The sequence below is a fragment of the Ambystoma mexicanum genome, chromosome 5p (assembly GCF_040938575.1).
Source record: "Ambystoma mexicanum isolate Mex_15411 chromosome 5p, UKY_AmexF1_1, whole genome shotgun sequence".
Taxonomy (NCBI): Eukaryota; Metazoa; Chordata; class Amphibia; order Caudata; family Ambystomatidae; genus Ambystoma; species Ambystoma mexicanum.
In genome coordinates this window covers 1,061,562,386-1,061,580,211 of record NC_090930.1, presented here as the reverse complement: position 1 = coordinate 1,061,580,211, position 17,826 = coordinate 1,061,562,386, and the positions used below count along the sequence as shown (strand labels likewise).

Genomic DNA, 17,826 nt, shown 5'->3' with positions numbered 1-17,826 from the left:
GAGGGCTTTACGCTTCTCCCTTAAACATTGATGACTTTAGGGAAGGTGCACAGTGTGGGGCTTAACATGCACATAACATGGCAGATTTACTTCAGGGCATGGTTAATTATGTGTGCAGATCGAAGAAGTTGTGATATGTGGGTTCATGGTGTGCAGATGATGGCATGATATGATATGGCATTTGTAACGCACCTATGACTCAGTGTGTGCAGCGGGAGAGTGGGGTTAAAAAATGGCCTGATATGCAGAGGAGCAGACGGTGTGCAGATGGTGACGGGGGGTATACTGATTATGAGTGAGGTGTGTAGCGCATTTCTAATGACTGAGGCTGTGCGGAGTGACTGTGGCTCAGGGTGTATAGGCAGTGTATCGAAGAGTGGTGCAGCTTCCGAGACTTTTTCAATATCATAATAATACATGATCCTTAATGTTAATGTGGGTGTCTGAAAACATGAGTGCACAAGTCCAGACATATCTTAATGCAAACATATCTTAATGTCTAACAGTGGCCTAAATGGGACCAGTCTGAGGAATCCCAGAAGCACCAGAGTTAAAGTCCTATGAAGCTTTCTCGGGTAACCCCGAAATATCAACTAGGTGTCGGAGGGGGCCAGAGTAATGGAATCAGATGCCATTTGTGGTATTAGCACTTTGAAGAAAAGCTCAATTTCAGGTGACACAATAACTGTGCAAATGTCACAACAGCTTACGTTGGTGGATCCTGCAGGAGAATAGAGATGCCATGCCTGCTAGTGATGAAAGCAGATGAGTGTAAACGTAGCAGCAGCACTTGTGTGCATAACAGGTACACCATGCCATAGGAGACTCGTCACACAACAATTATAACTGTTTCCAGCTACAGAGTGGAGAAATCTACAATTGAATTCACCAGAGTGGCCAGGCAGCTTCAGCTAGATAGCAAAACGACTCCCTATATGTACAGGAAAAGGCATCTGGAAACCCATTCTTGGGGGGTGCCAATGTTCCTGTCTGTCACCCCGCTCAAAGATATGCAAGGAGTGATGTAAGAGAGAAGAATCTTCAGGGGAATGCACAATTTGGCGTAGAGTGGGGTCAGGGCAATATCCAATTAAATGACTGAGTAATCAACCCAGAGAGGTCTAAATAAGCCCATTGGCTGCTCACAAGACAAGGGTGCAGGTGAGACTGAAGTTTCAGAATAGTGTTTTACACTCATGCCAGGAGTCATCTATCCACAGAAGAGGGAAAACTAGTCCAAGACTTGGGTAGCACTCTCATACTATGGGTCAAGTGGGGTGAACCAAGGTGCCTTTAATGGCAATGCCAATGTGCAAGGGGCTTAATAAACAGGCTGTCCCAGAGTCACAGCACCAGACTTTTCGTTCATTTTATGAGACTTAAACCAGACTTAATGCTTCCTTATGTCTCATGTTACCATGTAAATTCACAAGGGGGGTCCTGGGAGTCCCTCTGCCAGACATTAGTCCTGGTTATGAGAGACTTACCCAGAGTCTTTAGCTCACTATCTTTCACAGAGAAGAAATATCCCAAACATATCAGTCTTTGTCCCGCCCTGGGGCAGTCCAGCACCGAAATGCTAGGCAATTCTCCTCTGACAAAGAGTACCAACAGCATCCCCAGACACGTGTTTCAGTCTGGTTGGACCTCATCAGTAGTGAGGAGCTGTGCCTCTCTAAGAATAGCGAGCAAGGGGTCCACGCCTAGATTCGCCTAGTAACTTAGGGTGAGACCCAAAGTTACTTAAATATGCACATTCACAAGGGGGGGTCCTGGGAGTCCCTCTCCCAGACATTAGTCCTGGTTATGAGAGACTTGCCCAGAGTCTTTAGCTCCCTATCTTTCACAGAGAAGAAATGTCCCAAACATATCAGTCTTTGTCCTGCCCTGGGGCAGTCCAGCACCGAAATGCTAGGCAATTCTCCTCTGAACAAGAGCACCAACAGCATCCCCAGACATGTGTTTCGGTCTGGTTGGACCTCATCAGTAGGGAGGATCCCCCTTGGTATTTGCATATTTCAAGTAACTTTGGGTCTCACCCTAAGTTACTAGGGGAATCCAGACGTGGACCCCTTGCTCACTATTCTTAGAGAGGCACAGCTACACCCTATTAATGAGGTTCAACCAGACCGAAACACGTGTCTGGGGTTGCTGTTGGTACTCTTGTTCAGAGGAGAATTGCCTAGCATTTCGGTGCTGGACTGCCCCAGGCAGGACAAACACTGATATGTTTGGGATATTTCTTCTCTGTGAAAGATAGTGAGCTAAAGACTCTGGGTAAGGCTCTTGTAACCATGACTCGTGTCTGGCAGAGAGTCTCCCAGGACCCCTCTTGTTATTTTCATGTTATTATGTACCATCAATGCTGCCATTCTCCACAGAAACCAGAAGAAAGATTAAGAGACTCTAAAAGCTATCTGTCTCCCCAACATTCATTACACCATTATTTCATGCTCAGATCATCAGTAAACATGTTGCAGTTATACATGCTACACATGCAGGTGGCCAACATAACACAAGCAAGTGCTTGTACTATACAAGCATTCCTGGGACCACTGCACATAGCTGGGCTCGGGAAGGGGTGAGAAGTATTTCCAATATCTCCAGACTGGCAGGCAGGGGCTTTCCACATTAGGACACCCACTTCTGAATCCCGGGTTAGCAGAATGACACCAGACCAAGTAACAGAGGGAGAAGTCCCTGCCCTGCAAGTCCATAAGAGATGGATTGCCCCCAAAGAAAGCATCCTGCGAAAGCAGAGGTACTCAGAAATCCAAAAGAGTATCAGAGTCGACACATGCAAGTCACTGCATGTGGAGACTCCCTCACTCATAAGCAGAGAGTTTTGACCAATGAGTTGCATGGATGGTCGCAGAGAGTTCTGCACCTATGTGGACTTGCTCTCCTGTGCATGCCTGGTGTACTGGTCAAAGATGGCGGCCGCCAGTTGAATCAGTTCACTTTGCATTACCTAGGAAGGTGGAGCCAAAGCCTTCTGATAGGCGGCAGGCCCCCGGCTGGCAGAAATTGTCCAATGAGAGAGTAGCATGTGTCACAAAAGACCAAAAAACCACTGAGCATAGTAAATCCATTAGGACAAGGTCCTGGACCCTATAAAAGGGGAATTCAAAATTCAAAGTGGAGTGAGTGTTTGGAGAAAGAGTATGGACAAAGGAAGTTGGAGGAGAGAGCAGACAGAGTGAGTGCGGGTGTCCAGGAGTTGGGGAAAGGTTGAGGAGGCTGAGAGGAGAGAAGGGATGGAGTAGAATGGTCATTTAGAGAAAGAAGGAAAGTGAAACCAGAAGAGAGGAGGAATGTCAAGGAGAACTGAAGAAGAGTTATACCACAGAAGAGGAGGAGACCCGAAATGTCAGGAATGGAAATTATCAGAATAAAATTAAAGAAGTAGAGGAAAGAGAAAGTAGAGGAGAGAAGGTTTGGCGAGAGACCAGAATGGGAGCAAGGTCGACCATCTGAAATAGTGTGAACCCTGAGTCTGTAAAAGTTGAGCCGGGATTAGTGGAGGAACAAGCTTATGGTGAAGAGTTGGGAAGGTGCAGCAGGAAGACAGAAAGGAGAAGGCAGAGATAAAGGAAAAGGTTTGCCTGGGTACGAGCATGTGGAAGTACATAGAGGAGGAAAGTAATAGTGGGCTGGTGGGCCATGGAGCCAGGACCATGAGGCAGGGCGGTAGCAATAGCCCTATAAAACAACCAGTGCAAACAAGATGGCTGGGATTTCTTTAAAAGATTTTAGGTCTGGTGAGAAACGGGCTCAAAATATTCATCCTTTGCTTCCTCGCCTGACACTGTGGAATATGGTCTTCCTACCATACTCAAGCGGAAAACACCCTGCCAAGAAAGCAGGAAAACAAAGAAAGACTCTTTGCCAAGAGATTGTGAGCAAGAGATAGTCATCAGAAAAGCCCTCCTGAACAGGCTTTTGAGTAATTAATGTTTTGTTTTGGCTCCTGTAAATATCCCCAAATATGCACTCGTCTGAACTATGATTTTGCTGGTGTGCCTTTTTGGAATCCCCTCGGCTGCGTGACAGCTCTTAACTGCTCTTGCTTTATGACTTTCAAGATGGAGTTTAAAAAAGAGCACTGACCCTCGATCATATTCACAGTCTTAATTGGAACTTTGCTTCGCAAATCCTATTAAGGGGTCTTTGAAGATCCTGTGCAAGTTCGCAGTCGGTCTGCCACCCGGTTACAGCCAGAAGAGGTGTTCACCACTTGATACACGGCTGTCAGGCCGTCAAGAACCATACTTGTGGCCAAAGAGGCAGAAACTGCAGAGAGTAAACTGTGTTTTTCCCTTGCAAGTAGAGAGAAATGGCTAGGCTTTCAATAGGGAACTTTGGTAAGTGCTGAATTGCACTTTTGTGTCTGAATTAATACTTGGTGCTTTCTCTAATAGATTGACTCAGACAATATTGGTCACCCCACTCCAAGACGGAAGGGAAGGTCCAACATTGTGATTGCCAGTGTTCTTCTCCATGCAGTATAGCACCTTACATAGGGTTCTAAAACTAACTTTTATCAAGCTATCTTCACAGAAGGTCCACCCACTGCAGCCCTCTCCAGTTTTTGGGACTAGTCGAGGCCCTTTACATACCAGGTCTTTAATTTGGGCCCAAGAGTTAGCATGGGACATTACATTATGATTGGAACATCTAATGCGGTGCAAAGTAATCAGGGCTGCTCACCCATATTCCATGCTTAATTTGAACATAAAACTTCTTCATTGATGAAATAACTTTTGAGGGCCATTCGTACGCCTAAAGGAAAAAGCACTGAGCTTGGATTGCAGGCGGTAGAGGGGCTATTGACTATCTAAGCCCCATTCAAAACTCCAATCATTATCTCTGTGTACGAGTGACTGAGGAAGAAGTGTGGTTACTGAAAGGGTCTCTTCCCCAGCATGGGTTTCCAATAACTACACGTGAGAGCGAAGCTCTCAGACAACTGTGCAATTGGCTTTTCATTGAGAGTGTTGAGGCATCTGTGGACTTTTCAGGTCATGCACGCAGCTGAGATTCTTGCACTGCTTTCGAGCAATGAACAGCGCATTTGAGTAGTGTCATAGACTGTGAATTCTGGAGGGGAGAGTAGAAACTACATAGGTTCCCCTTGGTCCATTAGAAATGCCACTCTGGGAGAGCACAAGAATTTGAAGAAATGTGCGTATAATTCCTTAAACGCAAAACATTATTGCTGAGAGACTTCTAAGTGGAAGAAAGACTAGACTGAAAAGAACATAATTTTATGAGTAGTTAGGTCAGCTAAGGACATTTAGGGATTAGTTGTAAGAGAGACATATCAAGACTCCATGGATCATTTACCTCTCAAAACTTTCTAGGGTCCGTATAGCAGCACCAGTTTGAGATGCAAATCAACAATTTGCCTCTAAGCTTTCAGACGAAGTATTAAAGGTAGGCAGATCAGGCTGCAGAGTTGGTGAAGACAGAAGGGAGGAAAAAAGGTGAACAAAGTATGAACTGGCAAGACTTCTTTATTTTTGCAGATCACCACCTATCCAGTGGAGTTTCTGGTTTTATTATTTTATCCACGTCCCTTTTACCACAGGGGAGTTCAGAAGTAATACAAGGCTATTTTTCACTGTAAGCACACAGAGTTCTGTGGAGCTGGCTCCCTCTGAAGAATTCCAAACAATGGAGCCTGACAATTGCATAGCACAGGAAGTCACAGGTATCTACCAGGGTATTTACCCCAATGCTGAGCAGCAAAGTAGGTCTACATGCCACTCCCCTAACCACAGAGGATACATGGTTTCGCCAACCCTGTGAGTTTTCCACCTGAGATGACTGTTACTGGCCAATTCCAAGTAAGTGCGTGAGCCCAGGTTTACCCAGTCATGTGACCACAATCCATTACTTGAGATGTGACTTGTGGCCATGCATAGTGTGGACAAAAAGGGGAGTGTTAGCTATGTGACTGTTGTCCTTTGTGTTACAATGTTACCTGCCAGACACTGCCTAGTTGCGACAGGGGCCACAGGAATATGAAACCGATCCATCATGTGCATGTGTAATTCCTCACTATGCCACCCACATCCACATAAGGAAATACTGTGGCAGAAACACAGGAGCTCACATTTGTGAAAGGTTATCTGTATGACATTCAGAGGAAGCCTGCAAGCCTTGCTTAGTGACATCATATACTTTCTCAATATGGGCTAAGATGGGGGAGCATTTTGGTTGCATGTGTAGGGGGTTCATTCAGATGAACAACGTGAACAACAGGTATGACTCCTTTGTGCAGTGATTTGTTCCTTCCCAGATATGTTTGCTCTTGATAAATCACTTATTAAATCTGCTTTTTCTTCCTAACCTGTTCTCCAACTGTACCCTTTTTGTTTTCTTCTCCTTTCCTTTATGCAGTGTTACCCCCTCATATGCTTCTCCCAACTTTCATCATAACGTTCCCCACTCACCCCACCTGTCTTCATGCACTTCCCCAAAATGTTAATTTGGTTATATGTTGTTTCTGACGGTACCAGATTCAATGAAGCAACATATTGCCACAAATCCACAAATACTAATGCTAAATCAACTCTCTCACTCACTGCCCCCACTATATTTCCATTTCTGGGTTCCCTGGTGCAGAGAAGTGCAATACCAATGCAGTCTGGGAAGTTCCTGGGTCAGACCCTTTCACCCCCCCTTTTTATTGTGAATTCAGTTCAGGTGGCATCACCCTCTTGAGGTTATTATTTGCACACAATGAACAGAGTGATTCTGCTGCCCCTGTAAAGAGTTCTAGGTACACTTCAAATAGAGGCATTGGGCTACTCCAGTGAAGATAGATTCAAAAAAGGTCTGGGAGCCCCTCTACCAAGAAGGAAAATAGCCAAATAACCTGTTCTCTGGCAAGGTGCTCACTCAGGAGGGTCTACCACCACGTGTTAGCTCACTGTACCTTTCACACAGAAAAATATCCATTTGCATATCAGTCTAGTCCCACCCACTTGGGCAGTCCAGCAATGAAATTCTAGGAAATTCTCCACAGAACAAGAGTACCAACAGCAACCCCAGACACGTGTTTCAGCCTAATCAGGCCGCAGCACAGTGAATAAGGGGTCCACGTCTGGATTACCCTGGGTAATTTAGGGTGAAACCCCAACAAGGCCGAAACACGTGTCTGAGGTTGGTGATGGTACTCATGTTTAGAGGAGAATTGCCTAGCATTTTGGTGCTGGACTGCCCTTGGGGGTGGGACAAAGACTGATATGCAAATGGATTTTTTCTTCTCTGTGAAGGGCAAAGTGAGCTAAAACGTGGTTGTAGACCCAGCGGAGTGGAAGAAATTCCATTGAAAAGTGTATTTGACCGATGTTAATTCACAGTAGATAGGCTCCCACATTCCTTTTCTACTTCAGTGAAGAGACTGGAGTTTTCTGAAATGGCTTGATTTTACGTCCCATGATACACACACATATCATGCAAGTTGAAATAATATGAAAAAGACTGCCTTATCAGGGTATCTCAAAAAAGGAGAAGGTAGCCACAGAGCATCAGGGTGTGATTAAATGGAATCTGCTCTGATTTCGACATTCCAGGGTATGGATGCTCTAAATATTGTTCTTACGTGCTTTTAGATCAACATAGTCCCCTGATAGTTTTGCACTCTGGGTGGTGCAAAAATGCACATTTTAAAAACTGAAAATCTCAGTACTGTTTCCTTTGTGTATGCAGTATATTCAGGTGTTGGGCATGCAGTTTCATTCCAGTTTATGAAGCTCCAGTATCATACCAATTGTGTAAACTCTGCATATTCCCACTGCACACTATGTCAATATCACCCGAGTGAGACAATCCAGATGTTTTTTCCAGTTTGTAGAATCAAAGTATATTTGCAGTTTGTTGATACTTGTGTTTGCCCATTTGCGCACAGGATCCCAATACACATGACTGCAGTATAAACTCATCATCAAAGTTACGGTTTGGTTGCACATGCACAATTGCATTAGTGCCATTAAAAGCAGAGTGCAAAGGAACTGGCGCTGGAGAAAATAGGATTGTTCATGTTCAAATATACCGTTCCTGCTTGTGTTTACAAAAGCATCAAATACACTGTGAACAATTCCAGTATACTCCCAGAATATATTTGAACTATTTCGGGTGTACTTTCACTGTGCTAATAATTATTGTCTTGAAACTCACAGTTTACTATAATACAGATATAATAATCCAGCAGGTTGAAAAATCTCAGTATCTTTAGTGTGGACAGTTAATGAATATTCCCGATTGATCTGGGGAAGACCGCCAGAATCTCACAAGATTACTGCTGCAACGCAGCAAGAAAAGCCCAGAAATAAATGTGTGTCACACAAAGCGATGAGAGGTAGCAGGCAATGGAATGAAGGGACCTGGAAAAAGGAAGGAGGACACATTTTGAGTGCCTATGAGGATGTGAAAGACTTTTGAATTCTGAGCATTTTTTCCTGTTATCGCAGTAATCTGTAAACCGCCACTCTGTTGCAGGAATTTCTGTTATTGGAAATGATTATTGTGAAATGATCGCAGGAAAAACGAGTTTGAAAAAAAAGGTTCAACATCTGTAGCGCCTACATCAACTGGGCATGAGGCAATGGGTGTTTGGTAACAAATGAATGGTGTGGCATGTCCAGTGCCCAGGGCCTAAAAGAAAGCTATTGGTGAAACTTGTACAGAGGCCACAGCCGAAGCCCATAGCTAGTGGGATCTCAATAAACTATGCAACACGTACAGATGTCACGGCTGTATGTCATGGCTAGTAGGCCCCAAACAAAACGATCGGTGGGGCATGTACAGTGGCATATGGGCAAAGGCCATGGCTAGTGAGACCTCAAGAAACTATGCAACATGTTCAGCCGTGGCAACTGTCCATGGCCGAAGGCCACGGCTAGTGGGCCCAAAATACAATTATTGGTGCAACATTTACAGTGGCCACTGCTGAAGGCCATGGCTAGTGGTCCCGAAGAAACCTATTGGTGCAACATGTGCAGTTGCCATGGCTAAAGGCCATGGCTAGTGGCCCCTAAACAAACTTTCTGGTGCAACATTTACAATGGCCATGGGCCAAATACCCATACTTAGAATTCTTATAATATATAACAATACATAAGAGCATGTACTTTGTTTTACAGGTGTTTTTCTTTTATATTTCCCGTTTGGAAAACAATACATTTATATACTATTTTTAAAATAAGTACAATAGGACATTAAAATCTGTGCCCTTAGTAGTTTCCCAACAATCCGAATCCACCATATTTCTATCTATTCCTAGCATCATTGTTTTGCTACTGTATCTACATATCAGATCAGCTTACAAATAGTACATTTGCCAGAATCAGGTACATTCTATGCAATGGACTATTTCAATTGCTTGCTATTAAGCGAAATTAAAGGTATTTCTAAAATATTACATATTTATATTTTTAATGTCATCCTTTAACAAATGCTACAAATGAATACTCCACAAATACTCTATCATACAAGTGTGCCCGTCTATTGTTCTATGTAGGGGTGTGCAGAATAACTATCTGGCAGAATACTGAATAGTTGGACAACTATTTGGCTGAAGCCGAATATGATGCTGAATAGTTTGTTTAAAAATAAAGTAAGGTTTGTATCTGGTAAAAGCATTTTTATAAACGAAATAAAAGCACTGTTATATCAGCATTTATGTTTCTTGTATGCCTTTTGATGTTCATGAGCACATCAGATCAATTTAAAAACCTGCAAGCCAGTAAAGAATGCACCATCAGGAAGAAAGCAACATGCAGTGTTCTTCCCTACACTGAGAAAACTCTCTCAAACCTGGCCTCTTCTCTCCCCCTTCTCCCCCACTCCCCAATATTAGCACATGCAGCTTTCTACGGCTCTATCCTACACAGCCTCTTCTCCGCTCACGGTTTACAACCAGAGGAATACTAATTTACATAGAACTGTTTCTAAGTATTCTTTTGACATTTCTGTACTTATTGCACTGTTAGTATTTTTTTAGGTGTGGGCTGCCTCCCAGATTTGTGTCATCTAAGGACGGGCTTTGCCTGATTTTGTCTTGCAATGTTCACATTTTGATTGACTATTACTATCAACTGCTTCATGGTCCATCGAGAATTGTTTTGCTGCTGATATGGTATTTTCTTTTTCTCTGTTTCGTGAGTTCCCTGTATTTGTCATCATTTCATCATTTTTTACCAATGCACTTACGTTTTGTAAAGCGCATTTGGCACGTAGTGCTATCGAAGTAAAATAAAATCCAATTAATAAAATCGACTAGTGCGTTTCCCAAAAGGGAGATTCCTCTGAGTACAGCAGGGAAATTTCAAAACCAACTCCGAGCCGGAGGGAAAAAAACAAGGTTGATTTTATGCTTGTGATAGGTAGAGTTCTACTTTGCACAGTATTCCCTTTGAATATGATTGCACCTTTGACCCTATAATCCTGCAGGAAGTAAAAAGCATGGTATTTTTGAAACACTACTGTTTCAAAAATACCGCCAGGCCTATAATAAAGCCCTAGATCAGCCTGCTGGGTGTGGGACTATGACTTTCAGGTTGCATGCACGTTTGTTCAGCAGGAATACTAACCCAACGAGCTGTTACCAGCTATATCATACAATACTGTGCACATAATCTGCATATGTTACAAAACATTGGCATTCCTTTTAAGAGGACATGCTTTAACATACATTTCAGGTATTTCGCTGTCTCGTGCTATTCTCTTGTGTCATACACAATTAACATACGTTTACTGGTGTAAGTCTCTCCGCCTGAGGTAGCTCAGTCTGTGGCAGGAACTGTCACATGCCAGCTATTTAGGATGCTACTGACCGGTTTCCAGGCCAACCGGCCTTACAGAAGCAATCGCCTGTTATTAGTCCTATTTTCACTTAAGACCAGCATTACTGTGTCTCTTGACTAACTGGAAAAGTGAGACAACAAGTGAGAGACTTCAGGCCTTACATTTGTTATTCTAAATGCTCCCTCATACCCCGATGGGTCACAGCTTACCAGGAGGAAGTGTGAAAGGATCCTGCCTTGCGGCCTGCCTGAGAATGTCTCAGGCCGACACCAAGGAGTAAACTTTAGCTATATGGAAATATGATCAAAATGGTCTGCAAAAGTGTATATATAATTCAATAGGAAAATGAGGAACATTTACATATGTTCAGGATAGGAAACAGAAGTGGGATGTGTTTGTGTTCTATATTTTTGTTATTGTGTCCATGTTAACTAATATGGGCATATACATTTGATGTATCTTTTTCAGTGAATGGCACTTGGGGTTCAAAAGAATTCTTTGTTAGCGTTCCTCCCTTCTGCTGCCTGCCTATTGTATGGGAGGACAGCCCCTCCCCCACATTGCCCACCTACGTGAGGCTCATGAGTCGTCGGCAGCCCCCCATGCACCTGGGCCCGGGAGGCAGGGCGGCTAAGGATCAACACGTGAGGCTGCACGGCCCGTTGTGTAGCATAACATAGACACCATTTTGGAACACACCAAGACTCCATTTTGAGTACACTAAACCCAGACCCCAGCAGAACAGCCGGTGTACAAAAGCTGCAGCTCGGTCCTTACTTGACCGCGCACAGAGAGTCCTGCACTTCCCCTCTTCCTCCCCCCATGGCAGATCCGCTGAAGGCCCGTTCTCACGAGCAACTAGACGTGAACAAGTAACAGAACAAACACTGTATCATTTACCTTCTGCAGTACATCATTGCCCTAGAAGTGGCCGGACTTGCAGTTGGGGTCTGGGAAAGAACAAAAGTCGTCCCTATCAAGTATACCCCGACCCTGCGCCTAACCCCCCGCGCTTGTGATATATGGTGCTTATGACCCCCAGCCCCGTTCTCCCGAATGAAGTGTTAACCATGTATGCTAAACCCTTGAGCCTCCCAGTCTTATCCATGCTGCTAAAGGATGTGTGTTGAATAGTGCTAAAAAGTACAATGCAAGCCATTTGTATTAAAGCAAGGTGATCCCCGCCCACCCCCGCGACATCTTCATGTCCCGAGGCCCAATGTACGACCACTCAAAAATCCGCTTTGTACCAACTAATGTTTGCTGCTATTGTAAAATGGGTAATGGAAAAACAATATATAAAATGCTTGTGTATGATCTGATGAAATATGTTCTATTGCAAGTAAGCCACCTAGGGCATTGAGACAGTTTTTATTATAATCAAAATGTTAGATTAACACATTGCTTTCTTGCTCCTGAGTATATAACCAACCTGATTCTACCTCATGTTTGTTATATGTTCACCTCTCTCATGAATTGCAAGCATAAGACCGACTAACGTTATGTAATGTATGTGCCAATGAAAAACCTCCATTGTTATAAACCTAGTAATGTAAGCACATGTAGACAGCAGAAATGTGTAATTTACCTAATGCCCCCAGCCTTAATATCTGTGCTCTCTAATAGTATTTGTGCAGCCCAGTGAATGGAGACTCGCACAAAGGTACAAGGCCATCTCCCCCTCCACCCGCCAAGGCCCGCCGGGGCTTGCTGGTGTTCGAGCAGCACAGCTTCACCTCCCCACATTCCTGCTGGACCTGCTTCAAGTATTATCCTCCCCCATGTCAGAGGCCGCCATACAACCACTGTGTACTGCCATGGCCAGGTCAAGTGAATTACGAGCTCCCCGGTCCTAAATCCGCCGCCTTTGAGGTGCCAGCTAGGTGCCCTCTCTGACTTAATGGTATTCCAGTTCACCCCAAATTCAACAGACCACGAAGACAGGTATCTGTCCTTGTGCAAACATCCCCCAGAGCCATGATTTACTGCATCTAACAGGATAAAATGATAAAGGTAGCTTGACCCGTGCCCCCTGATAAGACACCTGGACCCATGAGACTGGACCCTTTGTTAATGGCAACTTCATGATGATGTATGGAGAAAGCCTCTTATTTCATACTGCCTTCCTGTGTCCCCACCCAGGTATCAGATTAATGTGTTAGAAGTTTAACTTAACGTGGCATAAATAAGTGTGATGAATGTGTATGAATGGCCACAAGGGCACGTTTCTAGAACCAAAGTGGGGAATCTCTGTTGACAACCAGTGCCCTGGAGCTCCACCCGACGAGCCCCGCTGACCCAAGCACTTCACGATGCCACCACGTGGATCCCCGCCAATCATGGAGCACCGAGCATAAATACTACATAGTAGCTAGACACCGCCATCCAATCCCCAAGACTATGTGGCCCCTATAGCTTAGCTCATGCATGACGTGTATTTGTAATATAACTGACTGTCTTTGCTATTGTCAGACAGAGCGCTCTCAGAGTTTGCAGAGTCCTTTGCATGCCCTATATTGATTTAGATAAAAACCTTTTAACTTCACCCGCACTTGGTCGTGGTCTCATTCCCTCTTGGGGTGTGTCCTTATTGCCTCTCATTGAGGGGGATTTACTGCCTCATTGGGGGACTCTTACTTTCACTATGCAGGGCCTGCAGCATACACCCTCCACCACCCCGCCCCAAATGCTCTATCTTTCAATTATAGAAGCAAACAACATATTTCTGTCAAGCATTGTTTGCCACATGTTTTTCCTTTTGATCCACTCTGCTTTTAACCTTGAGCTGCAGGCAGCATCCAGTGTCCTCAGGCCTTAACAAGTATTGCCGACTGTTCGATTTTTAGCTTGAAGTTCGGATCACCCCTAGTGATATGTCATGTTCCCATTGCTATTAAGTATACTTAAATACTTAAATACATATGCACCAAGAGAGTGACTCAAAAATATTTTAACATGGATAATGCCTCATTTCATGCCTGATGTCATCAGTGATGTCATAGATGATGGAATTAGTGACGTCATTATGCTGGTCATACGCTATGCAACAGGGGCGAGTAGTTAATGTGAATTATACGTGACTATAATGTACCTTAAATATCTTAACTATTTTAAGCACAATGCACTCTGTACTTTACATACATATGCTAAAATGAGCTGTGAAAGAATGCACAATGCACCTTAAAAGTATGATGCACTTTATACATTGGTCTGAATAGACCAGATTTAAATATGTATAAATATTGGCTAGGGTGAGTGGCAGCCATGCATTATGCACTTAAAGGAAATATAATATGTTATTGGGATGTACCAAAGCATGAGATATAAGGAATTTTAGAGAACCTAGATTCAGATGCTGGATGCACTTTAATTAAATTACTAAAATAGATGCCAAAATAAGGCACATTTCGTACTGAAATGCAATTAACATGATGTACTTTATTTAGCCAAAAGGGTTGATGTCGTATTGATGGCAGTTATGAGATGGATATGACGTTTGAAGTAAAAATACACTAAGCAGTTCACTAAACGTATTGATACTAGATGGCATCCATCAATGGACTATGCACTTTAATTAGTACTGCAATTATCACGATGCACTTTACTCACCCAAAAGGGACAACGCTGTATTGATGGTACATATGAGATAAATATGTTTTAAGTAAAAATGCACTAAGTACTTTACTAAATGTATGAATATTGGATGCCATCGATTTATTGAATATATGAGGTAAATGAGTCGCATCTTGATTAAAATGTATGTACAGCTCCTGTATATAAATGATTGAATTGCTACATGTTAACCATAGATGGGCGGATAAACAGTACAAAATGGCGACTGTGTTATGCATGAATTAGAGAACAAGCAAAAATGGTTCTAACGGGAAAGGGGACTAATATTTGGTTTTAAATTGACTTGCAGATGTATGCCTTTGATTCTGAGGAAGCCCGTATGGGTGAAATGTGTTAATCTGCTTTTGTGGTGTAATAAATAATTATCTGGAGAAGGGTCCTGTGAGTTGGAATTTGTACTTTGAATTCAAATACATGGTTCCCGTGGAGTGCAGAAAAATATTTTCTCAAAGTGTGATGATGGATTCGCGTGACACTCTTGTCACGCTTGCCATCACTTGGATTGCATTCTGCGCCTGCACGGTTACTAGCAATGATCGGTATATGTCTTTGATGAACAGAGATGCAGCCGCGAGCCTCATTGGAACACTGGTATGATCGGTTATTTATAACGCACTTGATACCCAGAGGTTTCTAAGCGCGGACCAGGGGATCGAACCTGCGCTGCTCCGTGTTGTCTTGCTTCTAAGGCGAGCTTGTTTCCCCTGAGCTATCCTCCCAAGACACTGGGAGAGGAGGAGTTGAGCACCTGGGCCGAACTCTGACACGCCACGAGCCGGTGGACTTGACTCTATCAGAAGGTAAGCACCTATGCAGATCCCCCATGCCACTCAAGAAAAAAGATGCTCTGTATTACACCTAGGAGGTGGTCCCAGAATATAGATGCTCACGTATATGTGAACACTTTTCAAGAAAGGAAACACTTTTCTACGTGGGAATGTAACAATATAAGACAATCAGAAATCACACAGGAACAGCATATCAGTGCAAAACAGCATTAGTTCTCTATAGCTTCCCAAATACAATATTGACATTCACAATGGCAGAAAAAGACAATGAGAGATTAGCAGAAGCATGTGCGTTATTTAGTGAAGACATACCAGTAAGAGGAAGAAGAGAAGAAGAAAATCCATTACCTTTTTGTGATTGCAGTGCATAGCAAGGATCGGTATACATTACACGGCCTGCGGTATAGGCCGTGTAGTTATGGTTAAGTTGCTCAACTCATAGGAAGAGCACTTTTTGGGTGGCTTATAACTTGGTTATAACTCACCAGGCTTTGCAAAAAAAAAAAGTATATGGCCCACTCTGTATGTATTGTATGTGCTGTATGTACTAGCACAAGTGTGTAGTAAGTCTTGAATTGTTAGCCAGTTATTGCATGTTTAACATTACACAATCACCCCTGACATCTTGTTACCAACATCATAAGCACAACCCCTTGTAGGGACATTCATCAAAATTAATTTCACATGTAATGTCATCAATGACATTTGTGATGTCATCTTTGATGTCCTGGGTGTTAGTCTTAGCAGTGCACGGTGGTGGTGCGAGTTATGGTTGCTGAGCTTACCATAACTGGCGAATATCTGAGGTTTTTCAGTTTTACCTGTAACCAAAACATCCCTGTAACAACGTTTTTCCATTGAATTTCATAGGTTTTTATTAGTGGAACTTAGCCATAACGTCCCCTTAACTAAGTTTTTTCATTGATATATATATCATGCCCCAGCAGAGTTGGAAATTGCTTTAAGCTGTGATGAATCCCTAGATGTCACTTCTCACAAGTGGGAGCCCCTTCCCATGATGCCAGGGAGGTGAGGCCTCTACCCACCAGTCCCGCTGTGGGTGGTGCATAGTGCAAAGATCTCATGGGGAGAGACTCCCCCTCTGGGGACAGGGACAACATCTAGGGAGATCGCAGGATAATCACCTCACACCATCACCACTCACAACCCTGCACACTGTACAACCCAACACAATAATTAATTTCCCAATGTATATGTGTAGGGCCATCAGTCTAGCACCTGCTGGGGTGAGGAAGAGTCCAGACTTCCCAAGAGAGTCTGATCTAATAAGGACTGAGATGAGGAGGAGGTGCAAAATTATGAAGAATGCTACCGGTTACCCGGGTGAACATTCTAGTTGTCCACATAAACACAATGAAGAAACTGAGATAAAGAGTGACGATTGGCTAAGAGCATTGTCAAGCCATCCCTGGAGGAGCCGAGGACCGCGCCATGGTCTGGCATGGGAAGCAGTGAAGGCTGCAAACAGCGACGCTGTCGGAAGCAAACAGGCATCTCTATCAGGTCCGTCATGGAAGGACCTGTCTGGTGGCTGGCGGAAGAGCTGCCAGACCAGGGAAGGACCACTTGGTCCAGAGCAGGCGAGAACCCTGGAGGAAGCCTGACTGAAGGAAGATGTACACAGAGGCAGCGTGAAGCCCAAGAACGAGTCCCAGGACAGACCAGAGCCTGCCAATACGATCCCTAAAGGTAGAGAAGGAAATGGACCGCCTGGTGGGCACCAAAGCAAGTATTGTCACTTAAGGGGAAGTGTCAGAGAAGCCCAACCTAAGAATAGGGGTAGTGAAAAAGCCCCAGGAAAAGAAAGAAATATTGTAAATGGAAAAGGGGATGACCTCCCGAACAGGGGACAGTGCATAAACCCACAACTTGAAAGAGATAGTCAAAAGAACTTTGTAAATCATCAGTTCTCCTCAGAGGCTTGGTTCACTATTGTTAGGGTTCCTGATCCGTCTCTAGTGGTCAGTGGGCTTACCGCTGCAACTGTGATGAGGAAGTTCTCCTGGTAGGCTTTACCCTCTTTGGGACTTCAGTACGCCACAGGGACTTCCTGGGACTGGGGTCCGTCTCTTCAGGCTTCTCTCCTGTGCTTCTGCAGTACTGGAGCAGCTCTACACTCTGCTGTACTCCTTGGTTCTAGTCTCCTGCTTCATGATCGGGTCCGCTCCAGCTGTACCCACAGAGAAATCCCTCAGTGATTCACCAGCATCCTCCGCCCTTCTGTCCCTTGGGTCTGCCAGCGGGATTTGAAACTCCCACGGATGGTTTCCACACCTGTTGCCTCTCCCGGCTGGGCTTGACAAGCTCTTTAATCCATCGTCTCTTCTTATACATTGGTGCCAGTCTCGCCCTGGTAGATTGTCAAATTCCTTCGTTTCTTTTGACAACTCGATCTTCATGCCTCCTCTGGTTCACATCGTACGAGTACTAGCACAGTCAGTAATCCTCATGTCTTCTGTGCTCTTTTTCAACCTAGTACTTTCTGTTTTGGCTGTATCCCATGTATTACAATAATACAATGGTCTACTCTCAAGGAAGTGGTTTGGAATGGAGGTGGGCTAGGGAATGT

At 44.0% G+C, this 17,826-nt stretch overlaps 1 protein-coding gene across 1 annotated transcript in view; it reads right to left on the bottom strand.

The window, feature by feature from the left end:
- LOC138481743 (cancer-associated gene 1 protein homolog) overlaps window positions 1–17,826 on the bottom strand; it is a 947,940-nt gene that overhangs the window by 382,609 nt on the left and 547,505 nt on the right. The gene's annotated exons all lie outside the window — the stretch shown is intronic.